We start from the raw sequence: 19,056 nt of genomic DNA, 5'->3' as shown, positions 1-19,056 counted from the left end.
AGAAGTGTTGATTCGAAAATGGTTCTCCTCCAATATCTCTCCACTTGCTAGAAATACAGAGTCTCCATTATAGCACAGAACAGAGTGTTAAAGTCGGGGATGGAAGAGGATGAAAATTGGAAGTTTAATTATGGAGAGAACTGAGAAATGTCCTGTGTGCAGACACCAGTGTTGGACGATTGAATACATTTAAATAATGCCTCTAGACTACTGGCATTGATCTGTGCCTAAGTGGCCTAATGGATAAGGCACTGGCCTCCTAAGCCCGGGATTGTGGGTTCGAGTCCCATCTGAGGTGCAAACCAATGTCCACTCTTCCTCTTCCAGAAAAATAAATATATTTATTACATGCTTCCTCTCAGAAGCTTATGAGGTATTAGGTACTTTGAAATGGTACCATTTTACTTCTGTACTCTTCAGAGTCCTGTTGATGTTCTGAAACTACAAAGTAGATTTTTAAACACCTATCTTTGTCAGATGCATTTTTGACCCGGCAGAAGATATTCCTTTGGAAAAAATGATTTGAATTGGATTGGTGTAACTGTTGTTTCTACAGGTGGTGAAAGGCTTTCAGCGACTTGAATAGGGCAAGTCAGGATTCATGAAATGTATACAACCTTTGAGTGTGTGTAAATTGGAATATCCAGGAAGGAGAAGTTTGTACAACTTTCAAAACAGTTTCTCTCCACTTCTGGAAACATCCAGAGCTATGTAAAGCATTTACTGAGCTTTAATCTCATGAAGAAAGAGGTTTTAATGCAAAAAAGAAAACAAAAGATTATCGTACTGGTGACATTCTCATTATATAGATTCCAAAAAAGTGCTTTAATTGAAAGGAGCTGAAAAAAACACAATGGGATGTAAACCTAAATAACTATAAATAATATATTTTCCATCCTTGCATAACACCTACAGTATAAAAATAAACACAGCAGGACACATGACCGCGTGGCCTAATGGATCAGGCGTCTGACTTCGGATCAGAAGATTGAGGGTTCGAGTTCCTTTGTGGTCGGTTTTTGACAATGGCCACACAATTCAGGTTTCCATTCAGAATGGAAGCATGCTCTTCCAATACTCTCATAGCCATCATGTTCTCATTCCTAATTAATAATAAAGTGGAGTACATACTGCACAGTCATTTAGATTGCATCTTCAGTCTAAAATCTAGTGCATTTAAGTGGCATTAAAAAGTGCTTCTATGTACATGCAATGAATATGTTTTAGGTTTGCAGAATTCTGACTTGACAGAATGGGTTTTAGCTTAAGTGTGTGTAGATGAACTGCAAGGTGTGTAAGTATGTGTTCATGTAGTGCTTCAAGTGTAAAATCTGTATGATTTGTGCAGTTAAAGTGCTAATTTTGCCTACGAGAAAGAAAAGTACTACAGAAGAATTATAAAGGATTGGCACATTGGATGCCTTTGCTGATGACACAGATGGCTAATTTGTAAAGCACTGGTCTATTAAGTTGCAGAGTGTGGTTGAACTTGGTTAGAAGACTTGGTGCCTGTTTCTGTGTCCTGCTGAAGACAAGGACGGCTTGATACCACTGTCAAAGCCCAGTTTATTGAGAAAAGCATCCATGGAAGAAGAAGTGTTGATTCGAAAATGGTTCTCCTCCAATTTCTCTCCACTTGCTAGAAATACTGAGTCTCCATTATAGCACAGAACAGAGTGTTAAAGTCAGGGATGGAAGAGGATGAAAATGGGAAGTTTACTTAAGGAGAGAACTGAGAAATGTCCTGTGTGCAGACACCAGTGTTGGATGATTGAATACATTTAAATAATGCCTCTAGATTGCTGGTATTTATCTGTGCCTCAGTGGCCCAATGGATAAGGCACTGGCCTCCTAAGCCAGGGATTATGGGTTCGAGTCCCATCTGAGGTGCAAACCTCTGTCCACTCTTACTTATCCAGAAAAAATAAATATATTTATTACATGCTTCCTCTCAGAAGCTTATGAGGTATTAGGAATTTTGAAATGGTACCATTTTACTTCTGTACTCTTCAGAGTCATGTTGATGTTCTGAAACTACAAAGTCGATTTTTTAAACACCTATCTTTGTCAGATGCATTTTTGACCCGGCAGAAGATATTCCTTTGGAAAAAATTATTTGAATTGGATTGGTGCAACTGTTGTTTCTAGAGGTGGTGAAAGGCTTTCAGCTACTTGAATAGGGCAAGTCAGGATTCATGAAAGGTATACAACCTTTGAGTGTGTGTAAATTGGAATATCCAGGAAGGAGCAGTTTGTACTACTTTCAAAACAGTTTCTCTCCACTTCTGGAAACATCCAGAGCTATGTAAAGCATTTACTGAGCTTTAATCTCATGAAGAAAGAGGTTTAAATGCAAAAAAGAAAACGAAAGATTATCATACTGGTGACATTCTCATTATATAGATTCCAAAAAAGTGCTTTCATTGAAAGGAGCTGAAAAAAAAACACAATGGGATGTATACCTAAATAACTATAAATAATATATTTTCCATCCTTGCATACCACCTACAGTATAAAAATAAACACAGCATGGCACATGACTGCGTCGCCTAATGGATAAGGCGTCTGACTTCGGATCAGAAGATTGAGGGTTCGAGTCCCTTCGTGGTCAGTTTTTACCAATGGTCACACAATTCAGGTTTCCATTCAGAATGGAAGCAGGCTCTTACAATACTCTTATAGCCATCATGTTCTCATTCCTAATTAATAATAAAGTGGAGTACATACTGCACAGTCATTTAAATTGCATCTTCAGTCTAAAATCTAGTGCATTTAATTGGCATTAAAAAGTGCTTCTATGTACATGCACTGAATATGTACTAGGTTTGCAGAATTCTGACTTGACAGAATGCGTGTGTAGATGAACTGCAAGGTGTATGTGTTCATGTAGTGCTTCAAGTGTAAAATCTGCATGATTTGTGCAGTTAAAGTGCTCATTTTGCTTCGAGAAAGAAAAGTACTACAGAAGAATTATCAAGGATTGGCACATTGGCTGCCTTTGCTGATGACACAGATGGCTTATTTGTAAAGCACTGGTCTATTAAGTTGCAGAGTGTGGTTGAACTTGGTTAGTAGACTTGGTGCCTGTTTCTGTGTCTTGCTGAAGACAAGGACGGCTTGATACCACTTTCAAAGCCCAGTTTATTGAGAAAAGCATCCATGGAAGAAGAAGTGTTGATTCGAAAATGGTTCTCCTCCAATATCTCTCCACGTGCTAGAAATACAGAGTCTCCATTATAGCACAGAACAGAGTGTTAAAGTCGGGGATGGAAGAGGATGAAAATTGGAAGTTTACTTATGGAGAGAACTGAGAAATGTCCTGTGTGCAGACACCAGTGTTGGACGATTGAATACATTTAAATAATGCCTCTAGATTACAGGCATTTATCTGTGCCTCAGTGGCCTAGTGGATAAGTCACTGGCCTCCTAAGCCAGGGATTGTGGGTTCGAGTCCCATCTGAGGTGCAAACCAATGTCCACTCTTCCTCTTCCAGAAAAATAAATATATTTATTACATGCTTCCTCTCAGAAGCTTATAAGGTATTAGGAACTTTGAAATGGTACCATTTTACTTCTGTACTCTTTAGAGTCATGTTGATGTTCTTAAACTACAAAGTAGATTTTTAAACACCTATCTTTGTCAGATGCATTTTTGACCCGGCAGAAGATATTCCTTTGGAAAAAATGATTTGAATTGGATTGGTGTAACTGTTGTTTCTAGAGGTGGTGAAAGGCTTTCAGCTACTTGAATAGGGCAAGTCAGGATTCATGAAATGTATACAACCTTTGAGTGTGTGTAAATTGGAATATCCAGGAAGGAGCAGTTTGTACAACTTTCAAAACAGTTTCTCTCCACTTCTGGAAACATCCAGAGCTATGTAAAGCAGGCATTTACTGAGCTTTAATCTCATGAAGAAAGAGGTTTAAATGCAAAAAAGAAAACAAAAGATTATCGTACTGGTGACATTCTCATTATATAGATTCCAAAAAAGTGCTTTAATTGAAAGGAGATGAAAAAACCACAATGGGATGTAAACCTAAATACCTATAAATAATATATTTTCCATCCTTGCATAACACCTACAGTATAAAAATAAACACAGCAGGACACATGACCGCGTGGCCTAATGGATAAGGCGTCTGACTTCGGATCAGAAGACTGAGGGTTCGAGTTCCTACGTGGTTGGTTTTTGACAATGGCCACACAATTCAGGTTTCCATTCAGAATGGAAGCAGGCTCTTCCAATACTCTCATAGCCATCATGTTCTCATTCCTAATTAATAATAAAGTGGAGTACATACTGCACAGTCATTTAGATTGCATCTTCAGTCTAAAATCTAGTGCATTTAAGTGGCATTAAAAAGTGCTTCTATGTACATGCACTGAATATGTACTAGGTTTGCAGAATTCTGACTTGACAGAATGGGTTTTAGCTTAAGTGTGTGTAGATGAACTGCAAGGTGTGTAAGTATGTGTTCATGTAGTGCTTCAAGTGTAAAATCTGTATGATTTGTGCAGTTAAAGTGCTAATTTTGCCTACGAGAAAGAAAAGTACTACAGAAGAATTATAAAGGATTGGCACATTGGCTGCCTTTGCTGATGACACAGATGGCTAATTTGTAAAGCACTGGTCTATTAAGTTGCAGAGTGTGGTTGAACTTGGTTAGTAGACTTGGTGCCTGTTTCTGTGTCCTGCTGAAGACAAGGACGGCTTGATACCACTGTCAAAGCCCAGTTTATTGAGAAAAGCATCCATGGAAGAAGAAGTGTTGATTCGAAAATGGTTCTCCTCCAATTTCTCTCCACTTGCTAGAAATACTGAGTCTCCATTATAGCACAGAACAGAGTGTTAAAGTCAGGGATGGAAGAGGATGAAAATGGGAAGTTTACTTAAGGAGAGAACTGAGAAATGTCCTGTGTGCAGACACCAGTGTTGGACGATTGAATACATTTAAATAATGCCTCTAGATTGCTGGTATTTATCTGTACCTCAGTGGCCTAATGGATAAGGCACTGGCCTCCTAAACCAGGGCTTGTGGGTTCGAGTCCCATCTGAGGTGCAATCCTATGTCCATTCTTACTTTTCCAGAAAAAATAAATATATTTATTACGTGCTTCCTCTCAGAAGCTTATGAGGTATTAGGAATTTTGAAATGGTACCATTTTACTTCTGTAGTCTTCAGAGTCATGTTGATGTTCTGAAACTACAAAGTCGATTTTGGAAACACCTATCTTTGTCAGGTGAATTTTTGACCCGGCAGAAGATATTCCTTTGGAAAAAATTATTTGAATTGGATTGGTGTAACTGTTGTTTCTAGAGGTGGTGAAAGGCTTTCAGCTACTTGAATAGGGCAAGTCAGGATTCATGAAAGGTATACAACCTTTGAGTGTGTGTAAATTGGAATATCCAGGAAGGAGCAGTTTGTACTACTTTCAAAACAGTTTCTCTCCACTTCTGGAAACATCCAGAGCTATGTAAAGCATTTACTGAGCTTTAATCCCATGAAGAAAGAGGTTTAAATGCAAAAAAGAAAACAAAAGATTATCGTACTGGTGACATTCTCATTATATAGATTCCAAAAAAGTGCTTTAATTGTAAATGTACAGGAATTTATATAGCGCAAATCACCAAGCAGTTTCTAAGCGCTTGCTTAGGGAACCCATCCTGGTATTCCCCTGTGAGATAACCCCGGCAGGGTATCCGCAAGGTGAAAGCCAGGCATCCCACCGCGAGGGGCCGTTGTGGAGATTAAGCAAGCTATTGCCCAGAGTCGCAGAGTGTGAACCCGTGAATCGAGTAGGCACCGGAACGAGAATTGTCAAGTCCATGGACATTTTAGGACTCAAGATCCCGCCGAGCCAGGAATTGAACCCTGGTCCCGGGCTTACCTCTGCTTCCAGGTCTGCCTCCTCTAACCAGTGAGCCACACTTCTCCACTGATTGAAAGGAGCTGAAAAAAAACACAATGGGATGTAAATCTAAATAACTATAAATAATATATTTTCCATCCTTGCATACCACCTACAGTATAAAAATAAACACAGCATGGCACATGACTGCGTCGCCTAATGGATAAGGCGTCTGACTTCAGATCAGAAGTTTGAGGGTTCGAGTCCCTTCGTGGTCAGTTTTTGCCAATGGTCACACAATTCAGGTTTCCATTCAGAATGGAAGCATGCTCTTCCAATACTCTCATAGCCATCATGTTCTCATTCCTAATTAATAATAAAGTGGAGTACATACTGCACAGTCATTTAGATTGCATCTTCAGTCTAAAATCTAGTGCATTTAAGTGGCATTAAAAAGTGCTTCTATGTACATGCAATGAATATGTTTTAGGTTTGCAGAATTCTGACTTGACAGAATGGGTTTTAGCTTAAGTGTGTGTAGATGAACTGCAAGGTGTGTAAGTATGTGTTCATGTAGTGCTTCAAGTGTAAAATCTGTATGATTTGTGCAGTTAAAGTGCTAATTTTGCCTACGAGAAAGAAAAGTACTACAGAAGAATTATAAAGGATTGGCACATTGGCTGCCTTTGCTGATGACACAGATGGCTTATTTGTAAAGCACTGGTCTATTAAGTTGCAGAGTGTGGTTGAACTTGGTTAGTAGACTTGGTGCCTGTTTCTGTGTCCTGCTGAAGACAAGGACGGCTTGATACCACTGTCAAAGCCCAGTTTATTGAGAAAAGCATCCATGGAAGAAGAAGTGTTGATTCGAAAATGGTTCTCCTCCAATTTCTCTCCACTTGCTAGAAATACTGAGTCTCCATTATAGCACAGAACAGAGTGTTAAAGTCAGGGATGGAAGAGGATGAAAATGGGAAGTTTACTTAAGGAGAGAACTGAGAAATGTCCTGTGTGCAGACACCAGTGTTGGACGATTGAATACATTTAAATAATGCCTCTAGATTGCTGGTATTTATCTGTACCTCAGTGGCCTAATGGATAAGGCACTGGCCTCCTAAACCAGGGCTTGTGAGTTCGAGTCCCATCTGAGGTGCAATCCTATGTCCATTCTTACTTTTCCAGAAAAAATAAATATATTTATTACATGCTTCCTCTCAGAAGCTTATGAGGTATTAGGAATTTTGAAATGGTACCATTTTACTTCTGTAGTCTTCAGAGTCATGTTGATGTTCTGAAACTACAAAGTCGATTTTTGAAACACCTATCTTTGTCAGGTGCATTTTTGACCCGGCAGAAGATATTCCTTTGGAAAAAATTATTTGAATTGGATTGGTGTAACTGTTGTTTCTAGAGGTGGTGAAAGGCTTTCAGCTACTTGAATAGGGCAAGTCAGGATTCATGAAAGGTATACAACCTTTGAGTGTGTGTAAATTGGAATATCCAGGAAGGAGCAGTTTGTACTACTTTCAAAACAGTTTCTCTCCACTTCTGGAAACATCCAGAGCTATGTAAAGCATTTACTGAGCTTTAATCCCATGAAGAAAGAGGTTTAAATGCAAAAAAGAAAACAAAAGATTATCGTACTGGTGACATTCTCATTATATAGATTCCAAAAAAGTGCTTTAATTGAAAGGAGCTGAAAAAAAACACAATGGGATGTAAATCTAAATAACTATAAATAATATATTTTCCATCCTTGCATACCACCTACAGTATAAAAATAAACACAGCATGGCACATGACTGCGTCGCCTAATGGATAAGGCATCTGACTTCAGATCAGAAGTTTGAGGGTTCGAGTCCCTTCGTGGTCAGTTTTTGCCAATGGTCACACAATTCAGGTTTCCATTCAGAATGGAAGCAGGCTCTTCCAATACTCTTATAGCCATCATGTTCTCATTCCTAATTAATAATAAAGTGGAGTACATACTGCACACTCATTTAGATTGCATCTTCAGTCTAAAATCTAGTGCATTTAAGTGGCATTAAAAAGTGCTTCTAAGTACATGCACTGAATATGTACTAGGTTTGCAGAATTCTGACTTGACAGAATGGGTTTTAGCTTTAGTGTGTGTAGATGAACTGCAAGGTGTGTAAGTATGTGTTCATGTAGTGCTTCAAGTGTAAAATCTGTATGATTTGTGCAGTTAAAGTGCTCATTTTGCCTACGAGAAAGAAAAGTACTACAGAAGAATTATAAAGGATTGGCACATTGGCTGCCTTTGCTGATGACACAGATGGCTTATTTGTAAAGCACTGGTCTATTAAGTTGCAGAGTGTGGTTGAACTTGGTTTGTAGACTTGGTGCCTGTTTCTGTGTCTTGCTGACGACAAGGACGGCTTGATACCACTGTCAAAGCCCAGTTTTTTGAGAAAAGCATCCACGGAAGAAGAAGTGTTGATTCGAAAATGGTTCTCCTCCAATATCTCTCCACTTGCTAGAAATACAGAGTCTCCATTATAGCACAGAACAGAGTGTTAAAGTCGGGGATGGAAGAGGATGAAAATTGGAAGTTTACTTATGGAGAGAACTGAGAAATGTCCTGTGTGCAGACACCAGTGTTGGACAATTTAATACATTTAAATAATGCCTCTAAATTACTGGCATTTATCTGTGCCTCAGTGGCCTAATGGATAAGGCACTGGCCTCATAAGCCAGGGATTGTGGGTTCGAGTCCCATCTGAGGTGCAAACCAATGTCCCCACTTCCTCTTCCAGAAAAATAAATAAATTAATTACATGCTTCCTCTCAGAAGCTTATTAGGAACTTTGAAATGGTACCATTTTACTTCTGTACTCTTCAGAGTCATGTTGTTGTTCTGAAACTACAAAGTCGATTTTTTAAACACCTATCTTTGTCAGGTGCATTTTTGACCCAGCAGAAGATATTCCTTTGGAAAAAATTATTTGAATTGGATTGGTGTAACTGTTGTTTCTAGAGGTGGTGAAAGGCTTTCAGCTACTTGAATAGGGCAAGTCAGGATTCATGAAAGGTATACAACCTTTGAGTGTGTGTAAATTGGAATACCCAGGAAGGAGCAGTTTGTACTACTTTCAAAACAGTTTCTCTCCACTTCTGGAAACATCCAGAGCTATGTAAAGCATTTACTGAGCTTTAATCTCATGAAGAAAGAGGTTTAAATGCAAAAAAGAAAACGAAAGATTATCATACTGGTGACATTCTCATTATATAGATTCCAAAAAAGTGCTTTAATTGAAAGGAGCTGAAGAAAAAACACAATGGGATGTATACCTAAATAACTATAAATAATATATTTTCCATCCTTGCATACCACCTACAGTATAAAAATAAACACGGCATGGCACATGACTGCGTCGCCTAATGGATAAGGCGTCTGACTTCGGATCAGAAGATTCAGGGTTCCAGTCCCTTCGTGGTCAGTTTTTGCCAATGGTCACACAATTCAGGTTTCCATTCAGAATGGAAGCAGGCTCTTCCAATACTCTTATAGCCATCATGTTCTCATTCCTAATTAATAATAAAGTGGAGTACATACTGCACACTCATTTAGATTGCATCTTCAGTCTAAAATCTAGTGCATTTAAGTGGCATTAAAAAGTGCTTCTAAGTACATGCACTGAATATGTACTAGGTTTGCAGAATTCTGACTTGACAGAATGGGTTTTAGCTTTAGTGTGTGTAGATGAACTGCAAGGTGTGTAAGTATGTGTTCATGTAGTGCTTCAAGTGTAAAATCTGTATGATTTGTGCAGTTAAAGTGCTCATTTTGCCTACGAGAAAGAAAAGTACTACAGAAGAATTATAAAGGATTGGCACATTGGCTGCCTTTGCTGATGACACAGATGGCTTATTTGTAAAGCACTGGTCTATTAAGTTGCAGAGTGTGGTTGAACTTGGTTTGTAGACTTGGTGCCTGTTTCTGTGTCTTGCTGACGACAAGGACGGCTTGATACCACTGTCAAAGCCCAGTTTATTGAGAAAAGCATCCATGGAAGAAGAAGTGTTGATTCGAAAATGGTTCTCCTCCAATATCTCTCCACTTGCTAGAAATACAGAGTCTCCATTATAGCACAGAACAGAGTGTTAAAGTCGGGGATGGAAGAGGATGAAAATTGGAAGTTTACTTATGGAGAGAACTGAGAAATGTCCTGTGTGCAGACACCAGTGTTGGACAATTTAATACATTTAAATAATGCCTCTAAATTACTGGCATTTATCTGTGCCTCAGTGGCCTAATGGATAAGGCACTGGCCTCATAAGCCAGGGATTGTGGGTTCGAGTCCCATCTGAGGTGCAAACCAATGTCCCCACTTCCTCTTCCAGAAAAATAAATATATTAATTACATGCTTCCTCTCAGAAGCTTATTAGGAACTTTGAAATGGTACCATTTTACTTCTGTACTCTTCAGAGTCATGTTGTTGTTCTGAAACTACAAAGTCGATTTTTTAAACACCTATCTTTGTCAGGTGCATTTTTGACCCAGCAGAAGATATTCCTTTGGAAAAAATTATTTGAATTGGATTGGTGTAACTGTTGTTTCTAGAGGTGGTGAAAGGCTTTCAGCTACTTGAATAGGGCAAGTCAGGATTCATGAAAGGTATACAACCTTTGAGTGTGTGTAAATTGGAATACCCAGGAAGGAGCAGTTTGTACTACTTTCAAAACAGTTTCTCTCCACTTCTGGAAACATCCAGAGCTATGTAAAGCATTTACTGAGCTTTAATCTCATGAAGAAAGAGGTTTAAATGCAAAAAAGAAAACGAAAGATTATCATACTGGTGACATTCTCATTATATAGATTCCAAAAAAGTGCTTTAATTGAAAGGAGCTGAAGAAAAAACACAATGGGATGTATACCTAAATAACTATAAATAATATATTTTCCATCCTTGCATACCACCTACAGTATAAAAATAAACACGGCATGGCACATGACTGCGTCGCCTAATGGATAAGGCGTCTGACTTCGGATCAGAAGATTGAGGGTTCCAGTCCCTTCGTGGTCAGTTTTTACCAATGGTCACACAATTCAGGTTTCCATTCAGAATGGAAGCAGGCTCTTACAATACTCTTATAGCCATCATGTTCTCATTCCTAATTAATAATAAAGTGGAGTACATACTGCACAGTCATTTAAATTGCATCTTCAGTCTAAAATCTAGTGCATTGAATTGGCATTAAAAAGTGCTTCTATGTACATGCACTGAATGTGTACTAGGTTTGCAGAATTCTGACTTGACAGAATGGGTTTTAGCTTAAGTGTGTGTAGATGAACTGCAAGGTGTGTAAGTATGTGTTCATGTAGTGCTTCAAGTGTAAAATCTGTATGATTTGTGCAGTTAAAGTGCTCATTTTGCCTACGAGAAAGAAAAGTACTACAGAAGAATTATAAAGGATTGGCACATTGGCTGCCTTTGCTGATGACACAGATGGCTTATTTGTAAAGCACTGGTCTATTAAGTTGCAGAGTGTGGTTGAACTTGGTTAGTAGACTTGGTGCCTGTTTCTGTGTCTTGCTGAAGACAAGGACGGCTTGATACCACTTTCAAAGCCCAGTTTATTGAGAAAAGCATCCATGGAAGAAGAAGTGTTGATTCGAAAATGGTTTTCCTCCAATATCTCTCCACGTGCTAGAAATACAGAGTCTCCATTATAGCACAGAACAGAGTGTTAAAGTCGGGGATGGAAGAGGATGAAAATTGGAAGTTTACTTATGGAGAGAACTGAGAAATGTCCTGTGTGCAGACACCAGTGTTGGACGATTGAATACATTTAAATAATGCCTCTAGATTACAGGCATTTATCAGTGCCTCAGTGGCCTAATGGATAAGGCACTGGCCTCCTAAGCCAGGGATTGTGGGTTCGAGTCCCATCTGAGGTGCAAACCAATGTTTCCTCTTCCAGAAAAATAAATATATTTATTACATGCTTCCTCTCAGAAGCTTATAAGGTATTAGGAACTTTGAAATGGTACCATTTTACTTCTGTACTCTTTAGAGTCATGTTGATGTTCTTAAACTACAAAGTAGATTTTTAAACACCTATCTTTGTCAGATGCATTTTTGACCCGGCAGAAGATATTCCTTTGGAAAAAATGATTTGAATTGGATTGGTGTAACTGTTGTTTCTAGAGGTGGTGAAAGGCTTTCAGCTACTTGAATAGGGCAAGTCAGGATTCATGAAATGTATACAACCTTTGAGTGTGTGTAAATTGGAATATCCAGGAAGGAGCAGTTTGTACAACTTTCAAAACAGTTTCTCTCCACTTCTGGAAACATCCAGAGCTATGTAAAGCATTTACTGAGCTTTAATCTCATGAAGAAAGAGGTTTAAATGCAAAAAAGAAAACAAAAGATTATCGTACTGGTGACATTCTCATTATATAGATTCCAAAAAAGTGCTTTAATTGAAAGGAGATGAAAAAACCACAATGGGATGTAAACCTAAATACCTATAAATAATATATTTTCCATCCTTGCATAACACCTACAGTATAAAAATAAACACAGCAGGACACATGACCGCGTGGCCTAATGGATAAGGCGTCTGACTTCGGATCAGAAGACTGAGGGTTAGAGTTCCTACGTGGTTGGTTTTTGACAATGGCCACACAATTCAGGTTTCCATTCAGAATGGAAGCAGGCTCTTCCAATACTCTCATAGCCATCATGTTCTCATTCCTAATTAATAATAAAGTGGAGTACATACTGCACAGTCATTTAGATTGCATCTTCAGTCTAAAATCTAGTGCTTTTAAGTGGCATTAAAAAGTGCTTCTATGTACGTGCACTAAATATGTACTAGGTTTGCAGAATTCTGACTTGACAGAATGGGTTTTAGCTTAAGTGTGTGTAGATGAACTGCAAGGTGTGTAAGTATGTGTTCATGTAGTGCTTCAAGTGTAAAATCTGTATGATTTGTGCAGTTAAAGTGCTAATTTTGCCTACGAGAAAGAAAAGTACTACAGAAGAATTATAAAGGATTGGCACATTGGCTGCCTTTGCTGATGACACAGATGGCTAATTTGTAAAGCACTGGTCTATTAAGTTGCAGAGTGTGGTTGAACTTGGTTAGTAGACTTGGTGCCTGTTTCTGTGTCCTGCTGAAGACAAGGACGGCTTGATACCACTGTCAAAGCCCAGTTTATTGAGAAAAGCATCCATGGAAGAAGAAGTGTTGATTCGAAAATGGTTCTCCTCCAATTTCTCTCCACTTGCTAGAAATACTGAGTCTCCATTATAGCACAGAACAGAGTGTTAAAGTCAGGGATGGAAGAGGATGAAAATGGGAAGTTTACTTAAGGAGAGAACTGAGAAATGTCCTGTGTGCAGACACCAGTGTTGGACGATTGAATACATTTAAATAATGCCTCTAGATTGAAGGTATTTATCTGTACCTCAGTGGCCTAATGGATAAGGCACTGGCCTCCTAAACCAGGGCTTGTGGGTTCGAGTCCCATCTGAGGTGCAATCCTATGTCCATTCTTACTTTTCCAGAAAAAATAAATATATTTATTACGTGCTTCCTCTCAGAAGCTTATGAGGTATTAGGAATTTTGAAATGGTACCATTTTACTTCTGTAGTCTTCAGAGTCATGTTGATGTTCTGAAACTACAAAGTCGATTTTTGAAACACCTATCTTTGTCAGGTGAATTTTTGACCCGGCAGAAGATATTCCTTTGGAAAAAATTATTTGAATTGGATTGGTGTAACTGTTGTTTCTAGAGGTGGTGAAAGGCTTTCAGCTACTTGAATAGGGCAAGTCAGGATTCATGAAAGGTATACAACCTTTGAGTGTGTGTAAATTGGAATATCCAGGAAGGAGCAGTTTGTACTACTTTCAAAACAGTTTCTCTCCACTTCTGGAAACATCCAGAGCTATGTAAAGCATTTACTGAGCTTTAATCCCATGAAGAAAGAGGTTTAAATGCAAAAAAGAAAACAAAAGATTATCGTACTGGTGACATTCTCATTATATAGATTCCAAAAAAGTGCTTTAATTGAAAGGAGCTGAAAAAAAACACAATGGGATGTAAAGCTAAATAACTATAAATAATATATTTTCCATCCTTGCATACCACCTACAGTATAAAAATAAACACAGCATGGCATATGACTGCGTCGCCTAATGGATAAGGCGTCTGACTTCAGATCAGAAGTTTGAGGGTTCGAGTCCCTTCGTGGTCAGTTTTTGCCAATGGTCACACAATTCAGGTTTCCATTCAGAATGGAAGCAGGCCTTCCAATACTCTTATAGCCATCATGTTCTCATTCCTAATTAATAATAAAGCGGAGTACATACTGCACAGTCATTTAAATTGCATCTTCAGTCTAAAATCTAGTGCATTTAAGTGGCATTAAAAAGTGCTTCTATGTACATGCACTGAATATGTACTAGGTTTGCAGAATTCTGACTTGACAGAATGGGTTTTAGCTTAAGTGTGTGTAGATGAACTGCAAGGTGTGTAAGTATGTGTTCATGTAGTGCTTCAAGTGTAAAATCTGTATGATTTGTGCAGTTAAAGTGCTATTTTTGCCTACGAGAAAGAAAAGTACTACAGAAGAATTATAAAGGATTGGCACATTGGCTGCCTTTGCTGATGACACAGATGGCTTATTTGTAAAGCACTGGTCTATTAAGTTGCAGAGTGTGGTTGAACTTGGTTAGTAGACTTGGTGCCTGTTTCTGTGTCCTGCTGAAGACAAGGACGGCTTGATACCACTGTCAAAACCCAGTTTATTGAGAAAAGCATCCATGGAAGAAGAAGTGTTGATTCGAAAATGGTTCTCCTCCAATTTCTCTCCACTTGCTAGAAATACTGAGTCTCCATTATAGCACAGAACAGAGTGTTAAAGTCAGGGATGGAAGAGGATGAAAATGGGAAGTTTACTTAAGGAGAGAACTGAGAAATGTCCTGTGTGCAGACACCAGTGTTGGACGATTGAATACATTTAAATAATGCCTCTAGATTGCTGGTATTTATCTGTACCGCAGTGGCCTAATGAATAAGGCACTGGCCTCCTAAACCAGGGCTTGTGAGTTCGAGTCCCATCTGAGGTGCAATCCTATGTCCATTCTTACTTTTCCAGAAAAAATAAATATATTTATTACATGCTTCCTCTCAGAAGCTTATGAGGTATTAGGAATTTTGAAATGGTACCATTTTACTTCTGTAGTCTTCAGAGTCATGTTGATGTTCTGAAACTACAAAGTCGATTTTTGAAACACCTATCTTTGTCAGGTGCATTTTTGACCCGGCAGAAGATATTCCTTTGGAAAAAATTATTTGAATTGGATTGGTGTAACTGTTGTTTCTAGAGGTGGTGAAAGGCTTTCAGCTACTTGAATAGGGCAAGTCAGGATTCATGAAAGGTATACAACCTTTGAGTGTGTGTAAATTGGAATATCCAGGAAGGAGCAGTTTGTACTACTTTCAAAACAGTTTCTCTCCACTTCTGGAAACATCCAGAGCTATGTAAAGCATTTACTGAGCTTTAATCCCATGAAGAAAGAGGTTTAAATGCAAAAAAGAAAACAAAAGATTATCGTACTGGTGACATTCTCATTATATAGATTCCAAAAAAGTGCTTTAATTGAAAGGAGCTGAAAAAAAACACAATGGGATGTAAATCTAAATAACTATAAATAATATATTTTCCATCCTTGCATACCACCTACAGTATAAAAATAAACACAGCATGGCACATGACTGCGTCGCCTAATGGATAAGGCGTCTGACTTCAGATCAGAAGTTTGAGGGTTCGAGTCCCTTCGTGGTCAGTTTTTGCCAATGGTCACAAAATTCAGGTTTCCATTCAGAATGGAAGCAGGCTCTTCCAATACTCTTATAGCCATCCTGTTCTCATTCCTAATTAATAATAAAGTGGAGTACATACTGCACACTCATTTAGATTGCATCTTCAGTCTAAAATCTAGTGCATTTAAGTGGCATTAAAAAGTGCTTCTATGTACATGCACTGAATATGTACTAGGTTTGCAGAATTCTGACTTGACAGAATGGGTTTTAGCTTTAGTGTGTGTAGATGAACTGCAAGGTGTGTAAGTATGTGTTCATGTAGTGCTTCAAGTGTAAAATCTGTATGATTTGTGCAGTTAAAGTGCTCATTTTGCCTACGAGAAAGAAAAGTACTACAGAAGAATTATAAAGGATTGGCACATTGGCTGCCTTTGCTGATGACACAGATGGCTTATTTGTAAAGCACTGGTCTATTAAGTTGCAGAGTGTGGTTGAACTTGGTTTGTAGACTTGGTGCCTGTTTCTGTGTCTTGCTGAAGACAAGGACGGCTTGATACCACTGTCAAAGCCCAGTTTATTGAGAAAAGCATCCATGGAAGAAGAAGTGTTGATTCGAAAATGGTTCTCCTCCAATATCTCTCCACTTGCTAGAAATACAGAGTCTCCATTATAGCACAGAACAGAGTGTTAAAGTCGGGGATGGAAGAGGATGAAAATTGGAAGTTTACTTATGGAGAGAACTGAGAAATGTCCTGTGTGCAGACACCAGTGTTGGACAATTTAATACATTTAAATAATGCCTCTAAATTACTGGCATTTATCTGTGCCTCAGTGGCCTAATGGATAAGGCACTGGCCTCATAAGCCAGGGATTGTGGGTTCGAGTCCCATCTGAGGTGCAAACCAATGTCCCCACTTCCTCTTCCAGAAAAATAAATATATTAATTACATGCTTCCTCTCAGAAGCTTATTAGGAACTTTGAAATGGTACCATTTTACTTCTGTACTCTTCAGAGTCATGTTGTTGTTCTGAAACTACAAAGTCGATTTTTTAAACACCTATCTTTGTCAGGTGCATTTTTGACCCAGCAGAAGATATTCCTTTGGAAAAAATTATTTGAATTGGATTGGTGTAACTGTTGTTTCTAGAGGTGGTGAAAGGCTTTCAGCTACTTGAATAGGGCAAGTCAGGATTCATGAAAGGTATACAACCTTTGAGTGTGTGTAAATTGGAATACCCAGGAAGGAGCAGTTTGTACTACTTTCAAAACAGTTTCTCTCCACTTCTGGAAACATCCAGAGCTATGTAAAGCATTTACTGAGCTTTAATCTCATGAAGAAAGAGGTTTAAATGCAAAAAAGAAAACGAAAGATTATCATACTGGTGACATTCTCATTATATAGATTCCAAAAAAGTGCTTTAATTGAAAGGAGCTGAAGAAAAAACACAATGGGATGTATACCTAAATAACTATAAATAATATATTTTCCATCCTTGCATACCACCTACAGTATAAAAATAAACACGGCATGGCACATGACTGCGTCGCCTAATGGATAAGGCGTCTGACTTCGGATCAGAAGATTGAGGGTTCCAGTCCCTTCGTGGTCAGTTTTTACCAATGGTCACACAATTCAGGTTTCCATTCAGAAGGGAAGCAGGCTCTTACAATACTCTTATAGCCATCATGTTCCCATTCCTAATTAATAATAAAGTGGAGTACATACTGCACAGTCATTTAAATTGCATCTTCAGTCTAAAATCTAGTGCATTGAATTGGCATTAAAAAGTGCTTCTATGTACATGCACTGAATATGTACTAGGTTTGCAGAATTCTGACTTGACAGAATGGGTTTTAGCTTAAGTGTGTGTAGATGAACTGCAAGGTGTGTAAGTATGTGTTCATGTAGTGCTTCAAGTGTAAAATCTGTATGATTTGTGCAGTTAAAGTGCTCATTTTGCCTACGAGAAAGAAAAGTACTACAGAAGAATTATAAAGGATTGGCACATTGGCTGCCTTTGCTGATGACACAGATGGCTTATTTGTAAAGCACTGGTCTATTAAGTTGCAGAGTGTGCTTGAACTTGGTTAGTAGACTTGGTGCCTGTTTCTGTGTCTTGCTGAAGACAAGGACGGCTTGATACCACTTTCAAAGCCCAGTTTATTGAGAAAAGCATCCATGGAAGAAGAAGTGTTGATTCGAAAATGGTTCTCCTCCAATATCTCTCCACGTGCTAGAAATACAGAGTCTCCATTATAGCACAGAACAGAGTGTTAAAGTCGGGGATGGAAGAGGATGAAAATTGGAAGTTTACTTATGGAGAGAACTGAGAAATGTCCTGTGTGCAGACACCAGTGTTGGACGATTGAATACATTTAAATAATGCCTCTAGATTACAGGCATTTATCAGTGCCGCAGTGGCCTAATGGATAAGGCACTGGCCTCCTAAGCCAGGGATTGTGGGTTCGAGTCCCATCTGAGGTGCAAACCAATGTTTCCTCTTCCAGAAAAATAAATATATTTATTACATGCTTCCTCTCAGAAGCTTATAAGGTATTAGGAACTTTGAAATGGTACCATTTTACTTCTGTACTCTTTAGAGTCATGTTGATGTTCTTAAACTACAAAGTAGATTTTTAAACACCTATCTTTGTCAGATGCATTTTTGACCCGGCAGAAGATATTCCTTTGGAAAAAATGATTTGAATTGGATTGGTGTAACTGTTGTTTCTAGAGGTGGTGAAAGGCTTTCAGCTACTTGAATAGGGCAAGTCAGGATTCATGAAATGTATACAAAATTTGAGTGTGTGTAAATTGGAATATCCAGGAAGGAGCAGTTTGTACAACTTTCAAAACAGTTTCTCTCCACTTCTGGAAACATCCAGAGCTATGTAAAGCATTTACTGAGCTTTAATCTCATGAAGAAAGAGGTTTAAATGCAAAAAAGAAAACAAAAGATTATCGTACTGGTGACATTCTCATTATATAGATTCCAAAAAGTGCTTTAATTGAAAGGAGCTGAAAAAAACACAATGGGATGTAAACCTAAATAACTATAAATAATATATTTTCCATCCTTGCATACCACCTACAGTATAAAAATAAACACAAAAGGACACATGACCGCGTGGCCTAATGGATAAGGCGTCTGACTTCTCATTAGAAGATTGAGGGTTCGAGTCCCTTCGTGGTCGGTTTTTGACAATGGCCACACAATTCAGGTTTCCATTCAGAATGGAAGCAGGCTCTTCCAATACTCTTATAGCCATCATGTTCTCATTCCTAATTAATAATAAAGTGAAGTACATACTGCACAGTCATTTAGATTGCATCTTCAGTCTAAAATCTAGTGCATTTAAGTGGCATTAAAAAGTGCTTCTATGTACATGCACTGAATATGTA

General features: G+C 38.4%; 8 non-coding genes across 8 annotated transcripts; all 8 read left to right on the top strand.

Moving 5' to 3' along the window:
* The first annotated feature begins 1,817 nt into the window (after positions 1-1,817).
* TRNAR-CCU (transfer RNA arginine (anticodon CCU)) lies at positions 1,818-1,890 on the top strand. The gene has a single exon. It is a non-coding gene; the product is annotated as a tRNA-Arg (tRNA).
* A 648-nt stretch (positions 1,891-2,538) lies between these two features.
* Positions 2,539-2,611, top strand: TRNAR-UCG (transfer RNA arginine (anticodon UCG)). Its single transcript has one exon. It is a non-coding gene; the product is annotated as a tRNA-Arg (tRNA).
* Positions 2,612-3,392: 781 nt separating this feature from the next.
* On the top strand, positions 3,393-3,465 carry TRNAR-CCU (transfer RNA arginine (anticodon CCU)). The gene has a single exon. It is a non-coding gene; the product is annotated as a tRNA-Arg (tRNA).
* A 5,061-nt stretch (positions 3,466-8,526) lies between these two features.
* Positions 8,527-8,599, top strand: TRNAM-CAU (transfer RNA methionine (anticodon CAU)). The gene has a single exon. It is a non-coding gene; the product is annotated as a tRNA-Met (tRNA).
* Positions 8,600-10,114: 1,515 nt separating this feature from the next.
* Positions 10,115-10,187, top strand: TRNAM-CAU (transfer RNA methionine (anticodon CAU)). Its single transcript has one exon. It is a non-coding gene; the product is annotated as a tRNA-Met (tRNA).
* A 1,515-nt stretch (positions 10,188-11,702) lies between these two features.
* On the top strand, positions 11,703-11,775 carry TRNAR-CCU (transfer RNA arginine (anticodon CCU)). Its single transcript has one exon. It is a non-coding gene; the product is annotated as a tRNA-Arg (tRNA).
* Positions 11,776-16,477: 4,702 nt separating this feature from the next.
* On the top strand, positions 16,478-16,550 carry TRNAM-CAU (transfer RNA methionine (anticodon CAU)). Its single transcript has one exon. It is a non-coding gene; the product is annotated as a tRNA-Met (tRNA).
* A 1,515-nt stretch (positions 16,551-18,065) lies between these two features.
* Positions 18,066-18,138, top strand: TRNAR-CCU (transfer RNA arginine (anticodon CCU)). Its single transcript has one exon. It is a non-coding gene; the product is annotated as a tRNA-Arg (tRNA).
* Positions 18,139-19,056: the final 918 nt, after the last annotated feature.

This window comes from Lissotriton helveticus, chromosome 5_1, assembly GCF_964261635.1.
Source record: "Lissotriton helveticus chromosome 5_1, aLisHel1.1, whole genome shotgun sequence".
In the NCBI taxonomy this organism is placed as follows: domain Eukaryota; kingdom Metazoa; phylum Chordata; class Amphibia; order Caudata; family Salamandridae; genus Lissotriton; species Lissotriton helveticus.
This window is presented reverse-complemented; position numbering and strand designations above follow the sequence as displayed.